At 37.6% G+C, this 24,613-nt stretch overlaps 3 long non-coding RNA genes across 3 annotated transcripts; all 3 read right to left on the reverse strand.

Moving 5' to 3' along the window:
• Positions 1–8,617: 8,617 nt before the first annotated feature.
• LOC126928157 (uncharacterized) lies at positions 8,618–9,263 on the reverse strand. Its single transcript, XR_007716375.1, has 2 exons — positions 9,040–9,263; positions 8,618–8,807 (listed from the first exon to the last, which is right to left on the reverse strand). It is a non-coding gene; the product is annotated as an uncharacterized LOC126928157 (long non-coding RNA).
• Positions 9,264–10,132: 869 nt separating this feature from the next.
• Positions 10,133–15,880, reverse strand: LOC126928161 (uncharacterized). Its single transcript, XR_007716379.1, has 2 exons — positions 15,764–15,880; positions 10,133–10,341 (listed from the first exon to the last, which is right to left on the reverse strand). It is a non-coding gene; the product is annotated as an uncharacterized LOC126928161 (long non-coding RNA).
• A 5,479-nt stretch (positions 15,881–21,359) lies between these two features.
• LOC126928154 (uncharacterized) lies at positions 21,360–23,179 on the reverse strand. Its single transcript, XR_007716372.1, has 2 exons — positions 22,522–23,179; positions 21,360–22,417 (listed from the first exon to the last, which is right to left on the reverse strand). It is a non-coding gene; the product is annotated as an uncharacterized LOC126928154 (long non-coding RNA).
• Between the last annotated feature and the right edge of the window lie 1,434 nt (positions 23,180–24,613).

The raw sequence follows: 24,613 nt of genomic DNA on the forward strand, positions 1-24,613 counted from the left end.
GAACTTCTGCCAGTCCGTCGATGTTGTATAGTGTGGGTAGTACTGCACTACATTCTGTATGATTTTCATGTTGAGATAGGATGTGTGTCTTTGGTGTTAAAAATGCGGTGCGATTTCCTTGCTAACACTTTATGTCTTTACATTCTAGTGTTTACAATATAAGTTACAAAATTTATATATATATATATATATATATATATATATATGCGTGTGTGTATGAGTGTGTCAATAAATATAATGGACATGCACGAAAATTATATGCTTTGTTATGAATGTTGATCGTTTTACATAAGTATTCATTTTGTGTGTGTATTATTGTTATTACGTTGTATACATATTATATATGTATGTATATACATAGGGAAAGAGTTTTAGTATGTTAATGTTTGTTTACAATTGTACGTATGCATGTGTTATGTATAAATGTGTATGTATGTTTATGTGTATGTATATGTATGTATATATATTCCCATCAATTTACATTATTCTTGCGTTACGTAGTATTGATCATTATTTTATTCCTTCTTCGTTATGATCTTCCCCTTTTCTATTATTATTTATTAAATATTCATTTTTTAATTGAAAATATGATTTATTTTATAACGCATAAAGATACTATTAGCACGTTTTGGTTATTTAAAATGGCCGCCTGTAAATGTCTCTAGTATGTGACGACATTACATTAATGCGAAATTATTTGTGACTTTATTTTAATAATTGAAGTATAATTGCAATAGGAATAATATTATTTTGCATTTATTTAATGTACATAATTATTGCGTGTATTCGGTGCGCATGCGTAAACGCTTTCCCATGTTCATGGCAATCCAATATGGCCGCTCGTGAATGTCTCTAGTCGATGTGCACATGTAAGAGCTATGCTATGTTCATGGCGGTCCAAGATGGCCGCTCGCGAATGTCTCCGGTAAAAGTATAGCGACGCGTCCTTAGTTTGCTTAATACTGAAATAATTGTTCGCTCGTCGCTTAGTTTCCCCTATTTTAGCGCAGTTAAATAATTTTTGTGACAATAGTGTTGTTTGTGTAATCATTATAACATTTATATACTGTGTGTTGTTTTAATCTAATAACATGTGACTTTGTCGTTGTTTCACATCTGTATAATGTAATTCTAGAACCAGTCTATATATTGTTAATTAACATCATTATTGTTTATAGATTCTACAATTCTAATCCTTCACCACCGAGTACTTTATTTGGAACAATTATATGGAGCGCGTTGGGTATTTTCTGGTTCTTCGCTACATTTCCAACACTTATTATGATTACTTTTATTTATCCTAGAATTGTAAGTATATATATAGATATATATAAAGCACTATAAAATATCTGTATAATAGATTAGCGTTGGATTATTTGTTATGATGACATAAATTTCCCTTTGTTTTTCAGTTTCCTGTTGCCGTCTTGATTGCTTCGGCAATGTCTGGTTCAGTATTGTATAAATATTTGCCTAACTTTGTTATGATGTCGTAAATTTCCCTTTGTTTTCAGTTTCCTGTTGCCGTCTTGACTGCTTCGTTAGCGTTGGCTTCAATGTGTATCTTCCGATGTGAGTAACAAGCTTCTTATTATTGTCCATTTTTATTCCAAGATGATTTATAACATTCTTCCCTTTTTTTTTAGGTTATGATTGGTTACCTTGGTATTTATTACCTTTGGTATCTTCATACCGTCATATATTATGTTTTGTGGAAATGGATCCGTAGCAAATCCTCGTGGAACTCTTTCGTGTACACTCTCTTCTACGATAACTTGTTGTATATGGAATTTGTTAACTTATAAGGTACCCTTTTGTTTGCTAAGACCATTCCGCTAGTTTAATTGAGATATTGTGAAGCTTTAACACTATTATTTTCTTCCATATATACATATATTGAAACAATTGAGGTTAGTTTATCCATTCGTTGACAGTTGTATACTATGTTCTATGGAGTGGGTCCACAACTTGTTTTGTTTCTTTTTATGATGAATAATTGTTCACGAGGTATCTTTCCACTTTGACTGTTTTGTAATTATTTACTGGATTACTCATTTTGGAATCGCTCTGGTGGTCTATTTCGATGATGTGCCAGTTTTAATTTATTCAAGTGTACTGTTCGAGGGAGTCCTTTTACTTCAATCTTGACGTTTTGATTTTTCAAAATTTCTAATACTTTATATGGTCCAGTATATTGATCAGAGAATTTTCCTTTACTAGGTTCTTTTAGTAGATATACCAAATCTCCTGTTTTAAAATTTTGAGGGTTGATTCGTCGGTCGTAATATTCCTTTGATCTTAATTTAGATTTTATCAAGTTTTCCCTTGCCATTTGCTGCACGGTGTTGATTTTATTGAACAAGTCTGTGAGATATTCTGCGTATGTTGGTTCCATGTTTTCTTCGATTATCACTTCACCAGTAGGTTCTCTGGCCAAGTGTCCAAAAACCAATTCATGTGGTGAAAATTTCGTTCCTTCGTGTACAGAGGTGTTGTAGGAAAACATGGCTAGTTCCACCCATTCGTCCCAATTTCTGGAATTTTCAATATATAACTTCAGGTATTCTGTCAATACATGGTGAGATCTTTCGATTGAGCCGTTACTTTGTGGGTGATATGCCGACGTGATGTATTGTTTAATGCGGAATCTTTTTGCTACTTTCTTCATTAGCGAAGATGTAAAGTTCGCTCCCTGATCAGTGAGAATAGCTCTCGGCGACCCGAATCGACAGATAAATCGTTTTACGAAAGCATCCGCTATCTCGGCTGAAGAGATTCCTACCATGGGGATCCCGATTGAGTACTTTGTCAATAGATCTTGGATAGTTAGTATATACTCGTTTCCCTTTTGAGTTTTTGGCAACGGCCCAACGATATCCATACTGATTTTATCGAACGCTTTACCTGGTGTGTCCGTAAGTATCATTGGTTGCTTCGTTTTTATCCTTGTGAGTTTCTTCAATTGGCACTCCTTGCATGTCCTTACATAATCTTGAATTTCCTTTTTCATATTTTCCCAATAATAGTGTTGTCGTATTCTCAAATAAGTTTTAGTTATTCCTTTGTGTCCTGCTACAGATGATTCGTGTTTTTCTCGTATTATATTGCTTCGTGTTTCTACTGGTGGGGTAATTACTTCCCCGGTACAAATGGTAATAGTTATTGTTTTTTCTATGAAAACCTCCTTTAATTTCCTGATTATGTGTCGCCAGGGTATCTCTTCTAAATTTCCTTTGCTAATGCTGAAGGAAGTTAGTTGTTTTTCGTTAACTACGTCCAACAATGATTTTAATGAATTTAATAAATTTTCTGGTGTTATTGAAATATTTCGATTTTCTTTTATTGGTAGGGATACGATGTATTTCCCGGAGTCATGATTCAACCTTGCTTTTTCCAACATTAAACTTTCATAACAAGGCAATCGCCCTGCTTCCTTCATCTCTAAGGCTCCTTTATCTATCGGGGTGCCATATATATCTATGAATATTATTTTATGATCATTCACTCTCGTAATCGAGTCTCGAGTTTCCGAAATTTTTAGTTCCGCAAGTATAGTAGGTCTCGCGTCTCTTTCTTGTTGTTGTGTTAGTTCTGGGATTGCAATGGAGGGTTCCTCTTCGCTTGTTGTATCACTATCCTCCTTTTCTTGGTTGGATATTTCTTCGCCTGTTTTCGCATCGAGTTCAGGTAATGCTTGATCAAAGTATTTTACGGGGGTTTCTTCTATGGTAAAATGTTTCCGGGTAAAAACTTTTCTTCGTTTTGTAGAGTCTTGGGATGGGGACAAGACACGTGGTTTAGCTTCAAATATGGGAGAATCTTCGGTTGAGGTGTCTAATTCGAATCGTTTTGGGGCAGGATACTGGATCGGTGAATTTTCTTCTCTCCTCCTGATTGGTAGGCAGATCTCCGGAGGGTTTCTAGACAATGCGTCCGCGTTTGCGTTTGCCCTGCCTTCTTTGTATATAATGTCAAATTCGAAGTCCGACAATTTTAATTTCCATTTCTAGATTCTTGAAGTAGGGTCCTTGATAGAATGCATCCACACCAAAGGTTTATGATCGGTAACAATAGTAAATTTTCTTCCGTACAGATACGGTCGGAAATGCATTGTGCTGTAGGCGATTGCTAAACACTCCTTTTCGATAGTGGAGTAGTTTTGTTCGGCGGAATTTAATAATCTCGAGGCATATGCGATTGGCAAATCCTTTCCAATCGGCCCCTGACTCAGTACGCCGCCTATTGCATATCCTGATGCGTCTGTGGTAAGATTAAAGGGTTTAGAAAAATCTGGATATTGTAGAATGGGTTTTGTCATTAATGCTGTTTTTAAATTATTAAACGCATTTTCTTGATTTTCTGCCCATTTAAAGGGGGTATCTTTCTTCAATAATTGCGTCAATGGTTTTGCGACTTTGGAGAAATCGGGTATAAATCTTCTGTAGTATCCTGCTAGTCCTAAAAATTGTTTGATGTTTTTTACCTTTTTGGGTCGTGGAAATTTCGACACGGCTTCGATGTTCTTTGGGTCAGGTTTTACGCCATCTTCACTAATTATATGTCCTAAATAATTTACTTCGTGTCGTAAGAACTCACACTTATCGGGCTGTGATCGTAATTTAGCATTCCTTAGTCTTTCCATTAATTTGTTAAATTTACTTTCGTGTTCTTGAAGTGACCTCGAATAAATTACAATGTCATCCAGATAGACGAATAGTTCTATTCCTTGCAGTCCGGATAATACTGAGTTCATCAAGCGTTGAAATGTTGCTGGAGCATTTTTTAATCCAAAGGGCATTCTTTTGAATTGAAAGTGTCCGTACGGTGTCGAAAATGCAGTTTTATGGGCATCCTCCTGTGACATACGGATCTGATGGAAACCTGATGCCAAGTCAAACGTAGAAAAGTATTTTGCACTTCCTAATTGATCCAATATTTCTGTGATATTTGGGAGTGGAAAAGCATCGCCGATCGTTTTATCGTTCAGCTTCCTATAATCAATAACTAATCTCCAACGTTTGTTCCCTTGCGAATCGGGTTTTTTCGGTACGATCCATAACGGAGAATTGTATGGGGATATCGATGGTTCCACGATGTCTGTGTCTAATAATTCTTGAATTTGTCGATTTATTTCTTTTCGGTGTACTGGTGGGTAACGATACTGTTTTGTATTAACTGGTATATCATCAGTTGTAATTATTCTATGTTCTAGAATTCCAGTTGCTTCCAGCGTCTCTCCTGGAATATGAAATCTATCTTGATTATTACGAATCAATTTTTCGACGTTTTTCCTTTCCTCTTCGTTCAAGTGTTCAAGTCGTAGTAATTCAATTATTTTGTCAGATCTGCTTTCCTTTGTTTTTAAAATTGTATTACACGCCGTACTAGGAAGCGGGGTGAGGTTTTCAAATTCTTTGATTACCATTGTTGGTGTTGTAAATTCATAATCTCTTGAAGTAGTATTTATTATTCTCAGATAACCTTTTCCTTTATGATTTCTCACAACTGCATTACCAAAATAGATCCCCTTGATCGGCTCGATTTTGGGAATAAATCCCTCTCTTATCTCTGGATTTGCGATATTAATTGAGCATGTTACCGAACTTCGTTTCGGTACGATTATTCTTTCTTTAGTGTCGAAGGGAATATAAATGTTTCCCCATTTGATATGCCTTTTCTCGTAATCCGAACGAGCTTTGCATGCTGCAAAAAATTCGGATCCTAAGATTCCGTCTTGATCGATCAGCAATGAGTCATCATCTACGTGAAAAATGACTGGATGGCCTGCGACCTGTATTACTGTCTGCCCTAGGGAGACCAGGCTCGTTGCCGTAATTCCTCTCACTTCAATTTGTTTCTGTTCGTCGATGATAGCTGAATCGAGTAAAGCAGGTTTTTTGATAATATTGATTTCTGATCCAGAGTCTAGTAGTAAACTTGTCTTGGTTTTTAAGTCTGGGGAAACTATTCGTGCAGTTGGGGTTGTTAGAGAATCGTTTAATTTTATTGAAATGATCCGAAGAGGTCGTCTTCCGCATCTGAGTCCGGTTCCTGGTGGTTTTCCCTCGTCTGTTCCTTCCGTGTTGGTTTTTCCTTTTGGCCTTGTGATTCCGGACTCTCTGTTTTTATTTTCGCGTAGCTGTAAGATGGTTCCCCCACAGTATTTAATGGTTGTTCCCTTGATTTTACAGTCGACGTTACGTTCTCTTTGTTCCTTGTTACGAATTGTGGAGTCGATTTCGCGGGGGCAGCTGCCCTTGTTCTCTTTATTACCATAGGCGCCGGCCTCCTTGTGGCCGCTTGCACTCTTGGGCGATTCGAAAAATCGTCCCTTTGTGGCTCGCCCCATTTCACCGAAGGACGTGTTCGGTTTCCCGACTGTTCTTGAGCATAGGGTATAATTATTCCAGCATCTACCCGTGCTTTAAATTTATAACAATCCTTTACTAAATGACCAGGTTTTTTACAATAATTACATGTTATGATATTCTGCTTTGAATAATTCTGTGATGGAGGTACGGACCTTCGATCCTGGTGATTGTTTCTGATATTGTTATTAGTAGTCAAAGGTCGTACGTTGTCGCGTTTGTAATTATTCAGAAATGTTGGTCGTTGGAGTCGCGTTCTATCGTTCATTTGTTTCACTTCTTGTGTTGCCTTAACGGCTTGGCGATACGCCTCTTCTAAAGTGTGGTATCCTGCTATCTTCACGCGTAAATACACCTCGTTTGGGAGCCCCTTAACGAAAGCTTCCCTCGTTTCCCAATCTATTGTATCTTGGATGTCCGGTGATATCGTGCCGTACTCGCTTCTTTCTCCGTCTATTATCGCTAACCTAAGATTTCTAACGCGATCCATGTAATCTAATATATCTTCCCCAGGTCGTTGGTATATCGTTCCTAATTCTCCCTTGTATTCGTTAAGAGATTTCTTTGGGCCAAACAGATCCTTTAATTTGTTCCCGAAATCGTTCAAACTTATTAGTTCTGTATCTTCGACGGCGAGAAACGCATGTCCGCGAAGCTTATTCATTAATAGTTTTACTAACTGGGGTTCTTGATGCCTAGGAACCATGTTTCGTGCGCGCTCGCATGCTCTTAAAAATTGAAATACTGAGGGTCGATGTCCGTCGAATACTGGTACTGACTCGATCGCGTCTTTTAGCTTAATCGGTTGGGGATATCCGCCTGGCTGTACTGTTTCTTGTTGGGTTGCCGGCGGCGATGCAGGTGACTGAGGTTCTCTTATTGTTTTGAATTCGCGTACGTCTTTTTGTAATTCGTTCATTTTTGCAATCATATCGGTTATTACTCGAAAATTTGCATCCCATGTTCCTAGTTTTTCCGACAATGTCAAAAGCATATCTTCATCCAATGACTTTAATTTGGTTGCCATTATTTTTCAGGTATATATTTTATCAATGACAGTAATAACTTTAATCCTCTGTGGAGCGTATCCCACCGCTGCCACCAAAAAATTTTACTCTGTTACGTTCTGTTATGTTCGATTTGACTGTGCTATGCCTTCCGTGTTAGTCTAGACTAAATCCAGATAAAAAAATTTTTTTTTTTGTTGTGTTATCTTAAGTTTAATCGGAAGGGGAAAATTGAAATGGTATGAATGTTTATGAAATATTAATCGAGATGTCCGATTAATATGGTAGTTGCTGCCACCAGAAATATTCTAAGGACTATTTCGAAGAATTTCCTTTTATTATTATTATTTTCTTTAAGTTGGGAGTGTTAGTGTATGATGGGTATTGTTTGTCTATCGTGTCCTTTGGATTCCCAGTCTGGAAGTGCCTCTGTAAGCACCTTCTTGCCTGTAGGAAAACAAACGTTGTACCTTCGTCTGTCGTGTCTTTTGAATTCCCAGACTGGAAGTGCCTCTGTAAGCACTTTCTTGCCTGTAGGAAAACAAACCTTGTACCCTTGTCTGTTGTGTCTTTTGAATTCCCAGGCTCGAAGTGCCTCTGTAAGCACTTTCTTGCCTGTAGGAAAACAAACCTTATACCCTTGTCTGTTGTGTCTGTTGTGTCTGTTGATTTCCCAGACTGGAAGTGCCTCTGTAAGCACTTTCTTGCCTGTAGGAAAACAAACCTTGTACCCTGTCTGTCGTGGGGTTTGAACTAGGTGAGAGTCTATTATCTACTAACTGGTGTTTAATGGGTAGCGTTGACTTACGTTTGATGCAACTGGCAAATGAATTCCACTTTTCGGCTAACCTGCTATGCGCAGGAATACTGGCACGGGAGAGGATTAAAGTTATTAGGGATAGACAATTGGCAACGTATTTATTTCGTCTGACAGAGTTTTGTTGGTTTAACTATATTTTAATTTATTCGTTGTTAGTTGATTAAAGGTATTACAATATCAGCAATAAGTATCGTCGGATGCAAATGTAGATATATTATACAGCGATGTACAATAAATAAATATTCTAGCTTCTAACTGGATAAATTTTACAAATGTTTGGTAGGATAATATTTATTCGAACCAATAAGATTAATAATAAACGCTATTCTCTAATTCTTCTCGATGCCTCCTCTCTTCCTTTTTTATTTCTGCAGCAATTAATCGTTTGTACCAACGTTCGGCTCGCTTTTTGCTGAGGTGACTTTTATCTTTTCTATTCTTTCTCGATTTCGTCATGGAATTATAATTCGTTCTTGACAACAAGTAAAGTCGTAAATGAGTAAATGATTATTTTATTTGGTAACTGAGTTCACTGTAGACAATCAGTGTGGCTTCGTAGGCCTCACCCAAGGATGAGCAGTCTGCTAACGGTGGGAAGAGGAAAACGAAAACCTTAGATGTTTCCTGTGACGAAAACACCGTAATCACTGGTTGATACAGCGAACAATTGTAAACAAAATAGATCTAAAGCTGATTGAGTTTATTCCAAACAATTTATTAAATGTTGAGCAAGAACTTTTATCTCAATTTTGTAATTATATTCTCTGTAAACAATCCGTGTGGCTTCGTAGGCCTTGCCCAAGGATGAGCAATCTGCTAACGATGGGAAGAGGAAAACGAAAACCATAGATGTTTCCAATGATTGAAAACACCGTGATCACTGGTCGATACAGAGAATAATTGTCGTGAATTCAAAATGTTCGAATGAAATTTTATGTGAGTTATTTACTTGGTACTTCTATCTGTCAACTATAGCTGCCGACGGATACTTTCGTTTAAAGACAACTTTGTTCAATTAAAAGTTAAAAAAAGAAAGGAAGAGGGTGTACAATTTCGAATCTCCTACCTTGTTTGATCTGTGGAGTCAATCAGGTGTGAGTATGGTTTGGCGATGAATCGGTTTTAACAATTAAATTTTGTTTCGCGATTAGTTACTCGATGTTTCGGATTTTCGAACTTAATTAACAATTTTATTAAACGGAATTACAGTATGTACTAGATTGTTTCTTTGACGCAGACGGATCGACTTGTAAATGAACAAAAGAATAAATGAATCACCGAATCTCAAGTTAATACCGAACTTTAAGTGCAATACTCTTACAATACTCTTTAAGTTAAACTCACTGTTTCCAATTAAAACTGACGTCTGACTGCTCTCAATTAAAACTGAACTATAACTACTTTCAACACTACTTTCAATTAAATTCTGAATTAGGTAAAACCAGCTCTGACCTCAATTAAAACTGCACTCCAACAACTACTCTATTGAGTACTGAATCTCTATTTATATTCTTCCTAATTGTCACGTGACCGATTATTTCATTTGTAATTGTACCATTACTACGTGACAATTTATGAATATCGTAACTACCTATTTCCGCTGGGGTTCTTGTTTTTTTGATTATCTCACCCTTTGCTGAAATTTCGTCTTCTTGATCATCTCACGTTTTGCTTGGTGTTAATGACATACAAGGTGCTTCAAAGAATGTACATGTTGCAGGTGGTCGTATTTTGCTGATGCTGCGTCTGCGTTCCTGGCCTTCCATGGCCTTCGTTACTGATACCAGTGGAATGTGCCGGTCGCGTGGCTGCTTGGCCTTGCTGAGGTTGCATTTTGTGTATGGTCATGCTTCGCTCGGTCCATGTATGATTTAGTAATGTATTACACACATGTATATGTATATCTTCAGGATGTAATTTTCTAATAGGACAGACAATTTAATAAATTTTATGTTTATTATTAGAATATCGATCTCATATATGTATATATGAATAATAAACTATGTTTAATAAATTTTATCAAAGAATTTCCATTTTCATTGCACTGTGTGTTTGTTTCTAGGTATACGAGTTGACACTTGCGTTGTTTGTGTATTGCGGTTATCTATGTTTTCGTTGTGGCACGTGCGGAGCGTGGGACGTGACACTTGCATTACTTTCGGCGTGTAAAATGCAATGAAATTAGCGTTGAAACGTCGAAATTCGTCGAACAGGAGAGAAATAACGTTTACTTTTCGTCAAAATCGAGTAAATGGTTGCGATTTGCCAGCTGCTGTGCCTGTTTCGACGCTAAAAACAGCTTGCATTACATTCGGCGTATGAAATGCAATGAAAATAGCGTTCAAACTACGTAATATCACCAACAGGAGCGAAATAACATTTACTTTTCGTCAAAATCTAGTAAATGGTTGCGATTTGCCAACTGCTGTACCTGTTTCGACGCTAAAAGCGCCGTGCACTATACTCGGCATGTAAAATACAATGAAAATAGCGTATGAACGTCGAAATTCCTTCGACAGAAGAGAAATAACGCACAGTTTTCCTCAAAGTCGATTAAAACGTTACGATTTGCGAGCTGCTGTGCCTGATTCGACGCCAAAAGCGGATTGCACTAAATTCGGCGTGTAAAATGCAATTAGAATAGCGTTTAAACATCGTAATTCCTCCAACGGAAGAAAAATAACGCTCAGTTTTCGTCAAAATCGAGTAAATGGTTACGATTTGAGAGCTGCAGTGCCAGTTTCGACGCTAAAAACGGCTTGCACTACACTCGGCGTGTAAAATGCAATGAAAATAGCGATTAAACGAACAAATTCCTCCAACAGAAGAAAAATAACGCTCAGTTTTCGTCAAAATCGAGTAAATGATTGCGATTTGCGAGCTGCTGTGCTTGTTTCGAAGCTAATAACGCCGTGCACTACATTCGGCGTGTAAAACGCAATGAAAATAGCGTTTAAACGTCGAAATATCAACAACAGCAGCGAAATAACGTTTACTTTTCGTCAAAATCGTGTAAATGGTTGCGATTTGCGTGCTGCTGTGCTTGCTTCGAAGCTAAAAACGGCTTGCATTACTTTCGGCGTGTAAAATGCAATGAAAATAGCGTTTTAAACGTCGAAATTCGTCCAACAGGAGCGAAATAACGTTTACTTTTCGTCAAAATCGTGTAAATGGTTGCGATTTGCGTGCTGCTGTGCTTGCTTCGACGCGAAAAACAGCTTGCATTACATTCGGCGTGTGAAATGCAATGAAAATAGCGTTCAAACTACGAAATATCACCAACAGGATCGAAATAACGTTTACTTTCAATCAAAATAGAGTAAATGTTTGGGATTTGCGAGCTGCTGTGCTTATATCGAAGCCAAAAACGCCGTGCACTACTTTCGGCTTGTAAAATGCAATGAAAGTAGCGTTTAAACGTCGAAATATCACCAACAGGAGCGAAATAACGTTTACTTTCAATCAAAATAGAGTAAATGATTGTGATTTGCGAGCTGCTGTGCATGTTTCGAATTTCAAAACGCAGTGCACTACATTCGGCGTGTAAAATGCAATGAAAATAGCGTTTGAACGTCGAAATTCCTACAACAGAAGAAAAATAACGCTCAGTTTTCGTCAAAATAGAGTAAATGTTTGGGATTTGCGAGCTGCTGTGCTTGTTTCGAAGCTAAAAACGCCGTGCACTACATTCGGCGTGTAAAATGCAATGAAAATGGCGTTTAAACGTCGAAATTCTATCAACAGAAGAGAAATAGCGTCTACTTTTCTTCAAAATCGAGTAAACGGTTGAGATTTTCGAGCTGCTCTGCTTGTTTCGAAGCCAAAAACGCCGTGCACTACATTCATCGTATAAAGTGCAATGAAAATAGCGTTTAAACGTCAAAATTCCTCCAACAGAAGAGAAATAACGCTCAGTTTTCGTCAAAATCGAGTAAATGATTGCGATTTGCGAGCTGCTGTGCTTGTTTCGAAGCTAGTAACGCCGTGCTCCACATTCGGCGTGTAAAATGCAATGAAAATAGCGTTTAAACGTCGAAATTCTATCAACAGAAGAGAAATAACGTCTACTTTTCGTCAAAATCTAGTAAATAGTTGCTTTTTGCGAGCTGCTGAGCCTGTGTCGACGCTAAAAACGACTTGCACTACATTCATCGTGTAAAATGCAACGAAAATAGCGTTTAAACGCCGAAATATCACCAACAGGAGCGAAATAACGTTTACTATTCGTCAAAATCGTGGAAATGGTTGAGATTTGCGAGCTGCTGTGCTTGTATCGAAGCCAAAAAAGCCGTGCACTACTTTCGGCTTGTAAAATGCAATGAAAGTAGCGTTTAAACGTCGAAATATCACCAACAGGAGCGAAATAACGTTTACTTTCAATCAAAATAGAGTAAATGATTGTGATTTGCGAGCTGCTGTGCATGTTTCGAATTTCAAAACGCAGTGCACTACATTCGGCGTGTAAAATGCAATGAAAATAGCGTTTAAACGTCGAAAATCTATCAACAGAAGAGAAATAACGTCTACTTTTCTTCGAAATCGAGTAAATGATTGGGATTTGCGAGCAGCTGTGCTTGTTTCGAAGCTAATAACGGCGTGCATTACATTCGGCGTGTGAAATGCAATGAAAATAGCGTCCAAACTACGAAATATCACCAACAGGAGCGAAATAACGTTTACTTTCAGTCAAAATAGAGTAAATGATTGGGATTTGCGAGCTGCTGTGCCTGTTTCGACACTAAAAACGCCGTGCACTACATTCGGCGTGTAAAATGCAAAGAAAATGGCGTTTAAACGTCGAAATTCTATCAACAGAAGAGAAATAGCGTCTAGTTTTCTTCAAAATCGAGTAAATGGTTGAGATTTGCGAGCTGCTGTGCTTGCTTCGAAGCTAATAACGGCGTGCACTACATTCGGCGTGTAAAATGCAATGACAATAGCGTTGAAACGTCGAAATTCCTCCAACAGAGGAGAAATGACGCCCATTTTTCGACAAAATTGAGTAAATGATTGCGATTTGCGAGCTGCTTTGCTTGTTTCGAAAATAATAACGCTGTGCACTATATTAGGCGTGTAAAATGCAATGAAAATAGCGTTGAAACCACGAAATTCCTTCAAAACAAGAGAAATAAGGCGCAGTTTTCGTCAAAATCGAGGAAACGGTTACGATTTGCGAGATGCTGTGCCTGTTTCGAAGCTAAAAACGCCGTGCACTACATTCGGCGTGTAAAATGCAATGAAAATAGCGTTGAAACGTCCAAATTTGTCGAGCAGGAGCGAAATAACGTTTACTTTTCGTCAAAATAGAGTAAATGATTGGGGTTTGCGAGCTGCTGTGCTTGTTTCGACGCTAAAAACGCCGTGCACTACTTTCGGCTTGTGTCACGTCCCACGCTCCGCACGTGCCACAACGAAAACATAGATAACCGCAATACACAAACAACGCAAGTGTCAACTCGTATACCTAGAAACAAACACACAGTGCAATGAAAATGGAACTTCTTTGATAAAATTTATTAAACATAGTTTATTATTCATATATACATATATGAGATCGATATTCTAATAATAAACATAAAATTTATTAAATTGTCTGTCCTATTAGAAAATTACATCCTGAAGATATACATATACATGTGTGTAATACATTACTAAATCATACATGGACCGAGCGAAACATGACCATACACAAAATGCAACCTCAGCAAGGCCAAGCAGCCACGCGACCGGCACATTCCACTGGTATCAGTAACGAAGGCCATGGAAGGCCAGGAACGCAGACGCAGCATCAGCAAAATACGACCACCTGCAACATGTACATTCTTTGAAGCACCTTGTATGTCATTAACACCAAGCAAAACGTGAGATGATCAAGAAGACAAAATTTCAGCAAAGGGTGAGATAATCAAAAAAACAAGAACCCCAGCGGAAATAGGTAGTTACGATATTCATAAATTGTCACGTAGTAATGGTACAATTACAAATGAAATAATCGGTCACGTGACAATTAGGAAGAATATAAATAGAGATTCAGTACTCAATAGAGTAGTTGTTGGAGTGCAGTTTTAATTGAGGTCAGAGCTGGTTTTACCTAATTCAGAATTTAATTGAAAGTAGTGTTGAAAGTAGTTATAGTTCAGTTTTAATTGAGAGCAGTCAGACGTCAGTCTTAATTGGAAACAGTGAGTTTAACTTAAAGAGTATTGGAAGAGTATTGCACTTAAAGTTCGGTATTAACTTGAGATTCGGTGATTCATTTATTCTTTTGTTCATTTACAAGTCGATCCGTCTGCGTCAAAGAAACAATCTAGTACATACTGTAATTCCGTTTAATAAAATTGTTAATTAAGTTCGAAAATCCGAAACATCGAATAACTAATCGCGAAACAAAATTTAATTGTTAGAACCGATTCATCGCCAAACCATACTCACACCTGATCGACTCCACAAATCAAACAAGGTAGGAGATTCGAAATTGTACACCCTCTTCCTTTCTTTTTTAACTTTTAATTGAACAAATTTGTCTTTAAACGAAAGTATCCGTCGGCAGCTATAGTTGACAGATAGAAGTATCAAGTAAATAACTCACATAAAATTTCATTCGAACATTTTGAATTCACGACAATTATTCTCTGTATCGACCAGTGTTCACGGTGTTTTCAATCATTGGAAACATCTATGGTTTTCGTTTTCCTCTTCCCACCGTCAGCAGATTGCTCATCCTTGGGCGAGGCCTACGAAGCCACAGATTGTCTACAGTGAACTCATTTACCAAATAAAATAATTATTTACTCATTTACGATTTTACTTGTTGTCAAGAACGAATTATAATTCCATGACGAAATCGAGAAAGAATAGAAAAGATAAAAGTCACCTCAGCAAAAAGCGAGCCGAACGTTGGTACAAGCGATTAATTGCTGCAGAAATAAGAAAGGAAGAGAGGAGGCATCGAGAAGAATTAGAGTCAAATCACGAAGGTTCACCACCTAGTTTTTCGCCCTCAAATTCACCAATTTCCGAACACTGCGAGGCGCATTCCTTTCGATCTCGTTCGCCATCGCCCACATCACACCATAGCGTTTGTTATTAATCTTATTGGTACGAATAAATATTATCCTACCAAACATTTGTAAAATTTATCCAGTTAGAAGCTAGAATATTTATTGTACATCGCTGTATAATATATCTACATTTGCATCCGACGATATTGCTGATATTGTAATACCTTCAATCAACTAACAACGAATAAATTAAAATATAGTTAAACCAACATAACTCTGTCAGACGAAATAAATACGTTGCCAATTGTCTATCCCTAATAACTTTAATCCTCTCCCGTGCCAGTATTCCTGCGCATAGCAGGTTAACCGAAAGGTGGAATTCGTTTGCCAGTTGCATCAAACGTAAGTCAACGCTACCCATTAAACACGAGTTAATAGATAATAGACTCTCACCTAGTTCAAACCCCACGACAGACAGGGTACAAGGTTTGTTTTCCTACAGGCAAGAAAGTGCTTACAGAGGCACTTCCAGTCTGGGAATTCAACAGACACGGCAGACGAAGGTACATAGATTTGTTTTCCTACAGGCAAGAAAGTGCTTACAGAGGCACTTCCAGTCTGGGAATTCAAAAGACACAACAGACAAGGGTACAAGGTTTGTTTTCCTACAGGCAAGAAAGTGCTTACAGAGGCACTTCCAGTCTGGGAATTCAACAGACACAACAGACGAAGGTACAAGATTTGTTTTCCTACAGCCACGAAGGTGCTTATAGAGGCACTTCCAGACTGGGAATCCAAAAGACACGATAGACAAACAATACCCATCATACACTAACACTCCCAACTTTAAGAAATAATAGTAATAAAAGGAAATTCTTTGAAATAGTCCTTAGACTATTTCTCGTGGCAGCAACTACCATATTAATCGGACATCTCGATTAATATTTCATAAACAATCATACCATTTCAATTTTCCCCTTCCGGTTAAACTTAAGATAACACAACAAAAAAAAAAAAAAAAAAAAAAAAAAAAAAAAAAAAATTTTATCTGGATTTAGTCTAGACTAACACGGAAGGCATAGCACAATCAAATCGAACATAACAGAACGTAACAGTAAAATTTTTGGTGGCAGCGGTGGGATACGCTCCACAGAGTATTAAAGTTATTGCTGTCATTGATAAAATATATATCTGAAAAATAATGGCAACCAAATTAGAGTCATTGGATGAAGACATGCTTTTGACATTGTCGGAAAAACTAGGAACGTGGGATGCAAATTTTCGAGTAATAACCGATATGATTGCAAAAATGAACGAATTACAAAAAGACGTACGCGAACTCAAAACAATAAGAGAACCTCAGTCACCTGCATCGCCGCCGGCAACCCAACAAGAAACAGTACAGCCAGGCGGATATCCCCAACCGATTAAGCTAAAAGACGCGATCGAGTCAGTACCAGTATTCGACGGACATCGACCCTCAGTATTTCAATTTTTAAGAGAATGCGAGCGCGCACGAAACATGGTTCCTAGGCATCAAGAACCCCAGTTAGTAAAACTATTAATGAATAAGCTTCGCGGACATGCGTTTCTCGCCGTCGAAGATACAGAACTAATAAGTTTGAACGATTTCGGGAACAAATTAAAGGATCTGTTTGGCCCAAAGAAATCTCTTAACGAATACAAGGGAGAATTAGGAACGATATACCAACGACCTGGGGAAGATATATTAGATTACATGGATCGCGTTAGAAATCTTAGGTTAGCGATAATAGACGGAGAAAGAAGCGAGTACGGCACGATATCACCGGACATCCAAGATACAATAGATTGGGAAACGAGGGAAGCTTTCGTTAAGGGGCTCCCAAACGAGGTGTATTTACGCGTGAAGATAGCAGGATACCACACTTTAGAAGAGGCGTATCGCCAAGCCGTTAAGGCAACACAAGAAGTGAAACAAATGAACGATAGAACGCGACTCCAACGACCAACATTTCTGAATAATTACAAACGCGACAACGTACGACCTTTGACTACTAATAACAATATCAGAAACAATCACCAGGATCGAAGGTCCGTACCTCCATCACAGAATTATTCAAAGCAGAATATCATAACATGTAATTATTGTAAAAAACCTGGTCATTTAGTAAAGGATTGTTATAAATTTAAAGCACGGGTAGATGCTGGAATAATTATACCCTATGCTCAAGAACAGTCGGGAAACCGAACACGTCCTTCGGTGAAATGGGGCGAGCCACAAAGGGACGATTTTTCGAATCGCCCAAGAGTGCAAGCGGCCACAAGGAGGCCGGCGCCTATGGTAATAAAGAGAACAAGGGCAGCTGCCCCCGCGAAATCGACTCCACAATTCGTAACAAGGAACAAAGAGAACGTAACGTCGACTGTAAAATCAAGGGAACAACCATTAAATACTGTGGGGGAACCATCTTACAGCCACGCGAAAATAAAAACAGAGAGTCCGGAATCACAAGGCCAAAAGGAAAAACCAACACGGAAGGAACAGACGAGGGAAAACCACCAGGAACCGGACTCAGATGCGGAAGACGACCTCTTCGGATCATTTCAATAAAATTAAACGATTCTCTAACAACCCCAACTGCACGAATAGTTTCCCCAGACTTAAAAACCAAGACAAGTTTACTACTAGACTCTGGATCAGAAATCAATATTATCAAAAAACCTGCTTTACTCGATTCAGCTATCATCGACGAACAGAAACAAATTGAAGTGAGAGGAATTACGGCAACGAGCCTGGTCTCCCTAGGGCAGACAGTAATACAGGTCGCAGGCCATCCAGTCATTTTTCACGTAGATGATGACTCATTGCTGATCGATCAAGACGGAATCTTAGGATCCGAATTTTTTGCAGCATGCAAAGCTCGTTCGGATTACGAGAAAAGGCATATCAAATGGGGAAACATTTATATTCCCTTCGACACTAAAGAAAGAATAATCGTACCGAAACGAAGTTCGGTAACATGCTCAATTAATATCGCAAATCCAGAGATAAGAGAGGGATTTATTCCCAAAATCGAGCCGATCAAGGGGATCTATTTTGGTAATGCAGTTGTGAGAAATCATAAAGGAAAAGGTTATCTGAGAATAATAAATACTACTTCAAGAGATTATGAATTTACAACACCAACAATGGTAATCAAAGAATTTGAAAACCTCACCCCGCTTCCTAGTACGGCGTGTAATACAATTTTAAAAACAAAGGAAAGCAGATCTGACAAAATAATTGAATTACTACGACTTGAACACTTGAACGAAGAGGAAAGGAAAAACGTCGAAAAATTGATTCGTAATAATCAAGATAGATTTCATATTCCAGGAGAGACACTGGAAGCAACTGGAATTCTAGAACATAGAATAATTACAACTGATGATATACCAGTTAATACTAAACAGTATCGTTACCCACCAGTGCACCGAGAAGAAATAAATCGACAAATTCAAGAATTATTAGACACAGACATCGTGGAACCATCGATATCCCCATAAAATTCTCCGTTATGGATCGTACCGAAAAAACCCGATTCGCAAGGAAACAAACGTTGGAGATTAGTTATTGATTATAGGAAGCTGAACGATAAAACGATCGGCGATGCTTTTCCACTCCCAAATATCACAGAAATATTGGATCAATTAGGAAGTGCAAAATACATTTCTACGTTTGACTTGGCATCAGGTTTCCATCAGATCCGTATGTCACAGGAGGATGCCCATAAAACTGCATTTTCGACACCGTACGGACACTTTCAATTCAAAAGAATGCCCTTTGGATTAAAAAATGCTCCAGCAACATTTCAGCGCTTGATGAACTCAGTATTATCCGGACTGCAAGGAATAGAACTATTCGTCTATCTGGATGACATTGTAATTTATTCGAGGTCACTTCAAGAACACGAAAGTAAATTTAACAAATTAATGGAAAGACTAAGGAATGCTAAATTACGATCACAGCCCGATAAGTGTGAGTTCTTACGACACGAAGTAAATTATTTAGGACATATAATTAGTGAAGATGGCGTAAAACCTGACCCAAAGAACATCGAAGCCGTGTCGAAATTTCCACGACCCAAAAAGGTAAAAAACATCAAACAATTTTTAGGACTAGCAGGATACTACAGAAGATTTATACCCGATTTCTCCAAAGTCGCAAAACCATTGACGCAATTATTGAAGAAAGATACCCCCTTTAAATGGGCAGAAAATCAAGAAAATGCGTTTAATAATTTAAAAACAGCATTAATGACAAAACCCATTCTACAATATCCAGATTTTTCTAAACCCTTTAATCTTACCACAGACGCATCAGGATATGCAATAGGCGGCGTACTGAGTCAGGGGCCGATTGGAAAGGATTTGCCAATCGCATATGCCTCGAGATTATTAAATTCCGCCGAACAAAACTACTCCACTATCGAAAAGGAGTGTTTAGCAATCGTCTACAGCGCAATGCATTTCCGACCGTATCTGTACGGAAGAAAATTTACTATTGTTACCGATCATAAACCTTTGGTGTGGATGCATTCTATCAAGGACCCTACTTCAAGAATCTGGAAATGGAAATTAAAATTGTCGGACTTCGAATTTGACATTTTATACAAAGAAGGTAGGGCAAACACAAACGTGGACGCATTGTCTAGAAACCCTCCGGAGATCTGCCTACCAATCAGGAGGAGACAAGAAAATTCACCGATCCAGTATTCTGCCCCAAAATGATTCGAATTAGACACCTCAACCGAAGACTCTCCCATATTTGTACCTAAACCACGTGTCTTGTCTCAATCCCAAGACTCTACAAAACGAAGAAAAGTTTTACCCGGAAACATTTTACGATAGAAGAAACCCCCGTAAAATACTTTGATCAAGCATTAGCTGAACTCGATGCGAAAACAGGCGAAGAAATATCCAACCAAGGAAAGGAGGACACTGATACAACAAGCGAAGAGGAACCCTCCATTGCAATCTCAGAACTAACACAACAACAAGAAAGAGACACGAGACCTACTATACTTGCGGAACTAAAAATTTCGGAAACTCGAGACTCGATTACGAGAGTGAATGATCATAAAATAATATTCATAGATACATATGGCACCCCGATAGATAAAGGAGCCTTAGAGATGAAGGAAGCAGGGCGATTGCCTCGTTATGAAAGTTTAATGTTGGAAAAAGCAAGGTTCAATCATGATTCCGGGAAATACATCGTATCCCTACCAATAAAGGAAAATCGAAATATTTCAATAACACCAGAAAATTTATTAAATTCATTAAAATCATTGTTGGACGTAGTTAACGAAAAACAACTAACTTCCTTCAGCATTAGCAAAGGGAATTTAGAAGAGATACCCTGGCGACACATAATCAGGAAATTAAAGGAGGTTTTCATAGAAAAAACAATAACTATTACCATTTGTACCGGGGAAGTAACTATCCCACCAGTAGAAACACGAAGCAATATAATACGAGAAAAACACGAATCGTCTGTAGCAGGACACAAAGGAATAACTAAAACTTATTTGAGAATACGACAACACTATTATTGGGAAAATATGAAAAAGGAAATTCAAGATTATGTAAGGACATGCAAGGAGTGCCAATTGAAGAAACTCACAAGGATAAAAACGAAGCAACCAATGATACTTACGGACACACCAGGTAAAGCGTTCGATAAAATCAGTATGGATATCGTTGGGCCGTTGCCAAAGACTCAAAAGGGAAACGAGTATATACTAACTATCCAAGATCTATTGACAAAGTACTCAATCGGGATCCCCATGGTAGGAATCTCTTCAGCCGAGATAGCGGATGCTTTCGTAAAACGATTTATCTATCGATTCGGGTCGCCGAGAGCTATTCTCACTGATCAGGGAGCGAACTTTACATCTTCGCTAATGAAGAAAGTAGCAAAAAGATTCCGCATTAAACAATACATCACGTCGGGCATATCACCCACAAAGTAACGGCTCAATCGAAAGATCTCACCATGTATTGACAGAATACCTGAAGTTATATATTGAAAATTCCAGAAATTGGGACGAATGGGTGGAACTAGCCATGTTTTCCTACAATACCTCTGTACACGAAGGAACGAAATTTTCACCACATGAATTGGTTTTTGGACACTTGGCCAGAGAACCTACTGGTGAAGTGATAATCGAAGAAAACATGGAACCAACATACGCAGAATATCTCACAGACTTGTTCAATAAAATCAACACCGTGCAGCAAATGGCAAGGGAAAACTTGATAAAATCTAAATTAAGATCAAAGGAATATTACGACCGACGAATCAACCCTCAAAATTTTAAAACAGGAGATTTGGTATATCTACTAAAAGAACCTAGTAAAGGAAAATTCTCTGATCAATATACTGGACCATATAAAGTGTTAGAAATTTTGCAAAATCAAAACGTCAAGATTGAAGTAAAAGGACTCCCTCGAACAGTACACTTGAATAAATTAAAACTGGCACATCATCGAAATAGACCACCAGAACGATTCCAAAAGTAAATGTAACACAGTAATATATGGCGTAATATTGCTTGTCGAATATTGCATTTGCGTTTCAATCATTCCTTAGAAATAAAATGAGTAATCCAGTAAATAATTACAAAACAGTAAAAGTGGAAAGATACCTCGTGAACAATTATTCATCATAAAAAGAACAAAACAAGTTGTGGACCCACTCCATAGAACATAGTATACAACTGTCAACGAATGGATAAACTAACCTCAACTGCTTCAATATATGTATATATGGAAGAAAGTAATAGTGTTAAAGCTTCACAATATCTCAATTAAACTAGCGGAATGGTCTTAGCAAACAAAAGGGTACCTTATAAGTTAACAAAGTCCATATGCAACCAGTTATCGTAGAAGAAAATGTACACGCAAGACTTCCACGAGGATTTGCTACGGATCCATTTTCACAAAACATAATATATGACGGTATGAAGATACCGAAGGTAATAAATACCAAGGTAACCAATCATAACCTAAAAAAAAGGGAAGAATGTTATAAATCATTTTGGAATAAAAATGGACAATAATAATAAGCTTGTTACTCACATCGGAATACACATTAAAGCCCTACGCAGTTACAAGAAGCCCACTACCAAAGTTAGGCAAATACTTATAGAATACTGAACCAGACATTGCCGAAGCAATCAAGACGGCAACAGGAAACTGAAAAACAAAGGGAAATTTATGACATCATACCAAATAATCCAACGCTAATCTATTATACAGATATTTTATAGTGCTTTATATATATCTATATATATACTTACAATTCTAGGATAAGTAAAAATAATCATGATAAGTGTTGGAAATGTAGCAGAGAACCAGAAAATACCCAACACGCTTTATATAATTGTTCCAAATAAAGTACTCGGTGGTGAAGGACTAGAATTGTAGAACCTGTAAACAATAAAGATGCTAATTAACAATATATAGATTAGTTCCAGAATTACATTATACAGATGTGAAACAACGACAAAGCCACATGTTATTAGATTAAAACAACACACAGTATATAAATGTTATAATGATTACGCAAACAACACCATTGTCACAAAAAAAAAAAAAAAAAAAATTTAACTGCGCTAAAATAGAGGAAACTAAGCGACGAAGGAACAATTATTTCAGTATTAAGCTAACTAAGGACGCGTCGCTATACTTTTAGCGGAGACACTCACGAGCGGCCATCTTGGACCGCCATGAACATAGCATAGCTCTTACACGTGCACATCGACTAGAGACATTCACGAGCGGCCATCTTGGATTGCCATGAACATAGGAAAGCGTTTACGCATGCGCGCCGAATACACGCAATAATTATACACATTAAATAAATGCAAAATAATATTATTCCTATTGCAATTATACATCAATTATTAAAATAAAGACACAAATAATTTCGCATTAATGTAATGTCGTCACATACTAGAGACATTTACAGGCGGCCATTTTAAATAACCAAAACGTGCTAATAGTATCTTTATGCGTTATAAAATAAATCATATTTTCAATTAAAAAATGAATATTTAATAAATAATAATAGAAAAGGGGAAGATCATAACGAAGAAGGAATAAAATAATGATCAATACTACGTAACGCAAGAATAATGTAAATTGATGGGAATATATATACATACATATACATACACATAAACATACATACACATTTATACATAACACATGCATACGTACAATTGTAAACAAACATTAACATACTAAAACTCTTTCCCTATGTATATACATACATATATAATATGTATACAACGTAATAACAATAATATAAACACAAAATGAATACTTATGTAAAACAATCAACATTCATAACAAAGCATATATATTATATCTATTATATTATATTATAATTTTCATGCATGTCCATTATATTTATTGACACACTCATACACACACACACATATATATATATATATATATAAATCTATATAAATACATATATATATAAATTTTTGTAACTTATATTGTAAACACTAGAATGTAAAGACATAAGGTGTTAGCAAGGAAATCGCACCGCATTTTTAACACCAAAGACACACATCCTATCTCAACATGAAAATCATACAGAATGTAGTGCAGTACTACCCACACTATACAACATCGACGGACTGGCACAAGTTCGTACCAAAACCGATGGAGGCAATTGCACCACAAGAACTCCGTCCAGACACACGCCAAACATGGCAATATTCAGCACCATCATCACTGGCCACAAACGGAATATATACCCAAAGGAACCTGGATACACTACGAAACCACGTCATGTTCCCAGCTGAGAAAACAGCAATATTAAACACACTGGCCAGAGGAGCAACAGGAAAAGTAATCGTCCCTGGAACGGTAAATATCTTGGGAATCATGGATGAAAACGCACTAACGACGCTAGCAAAGAATACTGCATCGAAATTATGGACTGGTTTTATGGAATTCGGAACGGTCAGCGCAGCAATACTTGGAATCTTCATAATACTGAAAATGATGAAAACAATAGTTGACATAGTTATACATGGATATCAATTACGCGAAACTTACGGATGCGGACTCGCACTACTCGGAGCAATATGGGACTCAGTCACTCACCTGCTATTGTACACCAAGGGAAAACGCAACGTCAAAAATCAAACACAACCACAAGGAATATCAATTACATCTAACGATACAATATATCAACAACCAACAACCAACAACCACTACGTCCGCTCTAAATGAGCTGAAGGACACAATCAGTCAAATTTCCTCCGGAAATTTGAACTCCAAGAGGGGGGGTGTCACGACCCACGCTCCGCACGTGCCGCAACGAAAACATAGATAACCGCAATACACAAACAACGCAAGTGTCAACTCGTATAC

Source organism: Bombus affinis, unplaced genomic scaffold, assembly GCF_024516045.1.
Source record: "Bombus affinis isolate iyBomAffi1 unplaced genomic scaffold, iyBomAffi1.2 ctg00000605.1, whole genome shotgun sequence".
Classification (NCBI taxonomy): Eukaryota; Metazoa; Arthropoda; class Insecta; order Hymenoptera; family Apidae; genus Bombus; species Bombus affinis.